Raw genomic sequence first — 3,636 nt, forward strand, 5'->3', positions numbered from 1 at the left:
GTTTTAGATTCTTTTTATCAGTAGAAATTGATAAAAGGCCAGACTGGGAATTCAGGCAAGGCTTTATTAGGACTAGGAGGGAGTGAAATACAAGTAACAGATGCCTTTGCTTGCTCCCTGGGGTGGGGGTGGGGTAAGTGGGTTCTTACAAGGAGTGAGGGTAGGGGCAGATTCGTAGGTCAGCTGGAGGGGTGGCTTAGGTGGTGTGCCACCCCCTTAGTGGTGCTGTGTGCAGGGATTATGCCCAGTACTCTGCTTTTGCACCCCAGAAGTGGCATTTGGTTTGTGGCCCTTTTGTATCTTAAAGAAAAAACTTTTATTGCAGTATGGTTGATTTACAATGTTTTTGCTTCTAGTGCACAGCAAAGTGATTCGGTTTTGCATATGTATACATTCTTTTTCATATTCTTTTCCACTGTGATTTATCACAGAATACTGAATACAGTTCCCTGTGCTATACAGTAGGACCTTGTTGTTTATCCACTGTATGCATAATAGTTTGCATCTGCTAGTCCGGAACTCCCATTCCAGCCCTCCCCCACTCCATCTCCTCTTTGGCAAGGAATCTGTTCTCACAACCACATGTCTGTGAGTTCATATCTATTTCATAGATAAGTTCATTGGGGTCGTATTTGAGATTCTACATATAAGTGATAGCATATGGGACTTGTCTCTTTTTGTATCTTATTGTTCTTAATTGGCCCCATTGCACAGTGGTTTTCAATCTCCTCGTTGTTTCTTTGTATACTGTTGTTCAAGGAGATGTTTGTCCAGGTGTGAACATTCCAGTAAAGGGTCCCAGGTCCCAGTTTAATCTCAGAAATAACAGCAAAGTTAAAAAATAAGAGATTATGGAGAGAGAGTAAGGGTCTATAATCTGTTTTTCTTCAAGTGAGTTGCGGCTCTTAATTCACTGAGTCTTCTGGGTATATTTGTGCTTTATCTCTTTTTCTTGATTTAGTTGTTCTTTTTTTTTAAATAAAATTTACCATGTTATTTATTTATTTATTTAGTCTTTTGTCTTTATAGGGCCGCACCTGCGACATATGGAGGTTCTTGGGCCAGGAGTCGAAATTGGAGCCGCATCTGCTGGCCTATATACCACAGCCACAGTGACACCAGATCTGAGATGTGTCTATGACCTATACCACAGCTCGCGGCAATGCTAGATCCTTAAACCATTGAGTGAGGTGAGGCCAGGGATCGAACCTGCCTCCTCCTGGATGCCAAGTCAGATTCGTTTGCTCTGAGTCATGACAGGAAATCCTTGATTTAGTTATTCTATCGTTTCTGTTTTATTGAGCACCTCTACTGTTTTCTTTTTCCTATTTTTGTCATATATTCTCATCTTTTATTTTTTTTATTTTTTAATTTTTTTTTTAAGATAAAACAAGTCAAATTTATTAGATTTGTCCACAGTCAGCAATGGTGATCTTGCTGGTCTTGCCATTCCTGGACTCAGAGCACTCCATGGCTTCCACAATATTCATGCCCTCTTTCACTTTGCCAAAGACCACATATTTGCCATCCAACCACTCAGTCTTGGCAGTGCAGATGAAAAACTGGGAACCATTTGTGTTGGGGCCAGCATTTGCCATGGACAAGATGCCAGGACCCGTATGCTTCAGGGTGAAATTCTCATCATCAAATTTCTCTCCATAGATGGACTTGCCACCAGTGCCATTATGGCGTGTGAAGTCACTACCCTGGCACATAAATCCTGGAATTATTCTGTGAAAGCAGGAAGCTTTATAACCAAATCCTTTTTCTCTAGTGCTCAGAGCACAAAAGTTTTCTGCTGTCTTTGGAACTTTGTCTGCAAACAGCTCAAAAGAGACTCAGCCCAAGGGCTCGCCATTGACGGCAATGTCGAAGAAGACCATGGGGTTAACCATGGCTGAGCGGCACTGAAGGATCCAGGGTGGCGGCGTCTGCAAGACCTGTTCTCATCTTTAAAAAAATTTATTTTTTACTAGCTGTTTTTAGAATGCGCACTTCAATTGTGCTGCTCCTTGGATATGCTCATTTAAGATGTATTTATCTCTATTATTGTAGTTATATCTTACAAGTCTTTAAATGTAATGTGTTCCTTATTACCCTGTTCTAAATATTCTCTCCCCCCCCAAATTTTATTGAAACATAATTGACACACACCATTGCATAAATTCAAGGTGTAAGCATAGTGATTTGACTTATATACATCATGAAATGATTACCTTGATAAATTTAGTGAAGTTATTCCCTTCCCCACTGGCAACCACGTTTGTTCTCGTTATCTGTGATCAGTTTCTGTTTTGTTACGTTTGTTCATTTGTTTTGTTCTTGAGAGTCCACATATAAGTAAAATTATACAGTATTTGTCTTTGTCTGATGTATTTTTTTTTGGTATGATAATCTCTGTGTTGCTGCAAATGGCAATGTTTCGTTCTTTTTATGGCTGAGTAGTATTTCATTTTATGTATATATACATACTACATGTACTTTATCCGTCCATCTATCCATATACACTTAGATTGCTTCCATCTAGATCTTGTGTTTTAAATTCCCCAAGAAAAAGTGAACCCACAAAACACTAGGCACCCCACCCTGTAAGACAGAACTCCAGAACTCCAGGTGCTTTCTCTCTCTCTGACCCTCCATCTGTCTTTCCCTCCTTCTCTCTCTCTTTTTCTCTCTCTGTTTACCTGAGACCTTTCTCTGTGGTCTCAGGTGTGCCATGTCGCTTCCAGGACATGTAAATAATAAGCCTTGATTTTTCACATTTCTTCGACAGTTATTGTTGATATTTTGCAGTTATAATAACAACCACAAGAGTCAGTCCAACCAAAATATTGGCTCCAAAAGAGAAATGTCTGTGTGGCTCACCACAAGTAGCACAGACCCAGTTTAATGTCCTTGGGCATTTCTAGCCATAGCATCACTATCAATAGACAGAAACTATATATACACACAGTTATTATATATATACACACAGTTTTTATCCTTTTATAATTTTTCTTTATATTCTTGGTTATTTTCCCTGTCCATTAAAAATATATAATATATGCACGTGTGTGTGGATATATATGTATACATATAGATAAATCTGTACACACATACATATGTATATATACACATGTATACATATACTGTGTAAATACATGTATGAAACTTGAAATGCTTAAAAATTGCAATATTCCATCATTTAGATGAAGTTTTAATGCCTGAATTTGGATGATGACCATGTCAGGTATTTAAATCATTGTAGTATATTTCCCATTGTGCAAAACCAGGGCCTCAGAATCCCTCTTCCCGAACCAACCTGGTTCTTCTGTGTTCATTATTGGAGTTGGTTCAAGATGAAAGCTCTTTGCCCGGTGTGACATAGACACTCAATCCACTGTATGAAGGTTTCTTTTATAATGCCTTGGGTAAGTGACTTGGGGCTTCCCATTTCTGCTTCCAATTTATTTCTGTGTCTCCCAACTTTTTTTTTTTTTTTTTTTTTTTTTTTTTTTGTCTTTTTGCTATTTCTTGGGCCGCTCCCGCGGCATATGGAGGTTCCCAGGCCAGGGGTCTAATCGGAGCTGTAGTCACCAGCCCACGCCACAGCCACAGCAACGCAGGATCCAAGTCGCATCTGCAACCTACACCACA

At 39.4% G+C, this 3,636-nt stretch overlaps 1 pseudogene; it reads right to left on the reverse strand.

Moving 5' to 3' along the window:
* On the reverse strand, window positions 1,372-2,292 carry LOC102166360 (annotated as a pseudogene).

The sequence above is a fragment of the Sus scrofa genome, chromosome 14 (assembly GCF_000003025.6).
Source record: "Sus scrofa isolate TJ Tabasco breed Duroc chromosome 14, Sscrofa11.1, whole genome shotgun sequence".
Classification (NCBI taxonomy): Eukaryota; Metazoa; Chordata; class Mammalia; order Artiodactyla; family Suidae; genus Sus; species Sus scrofa.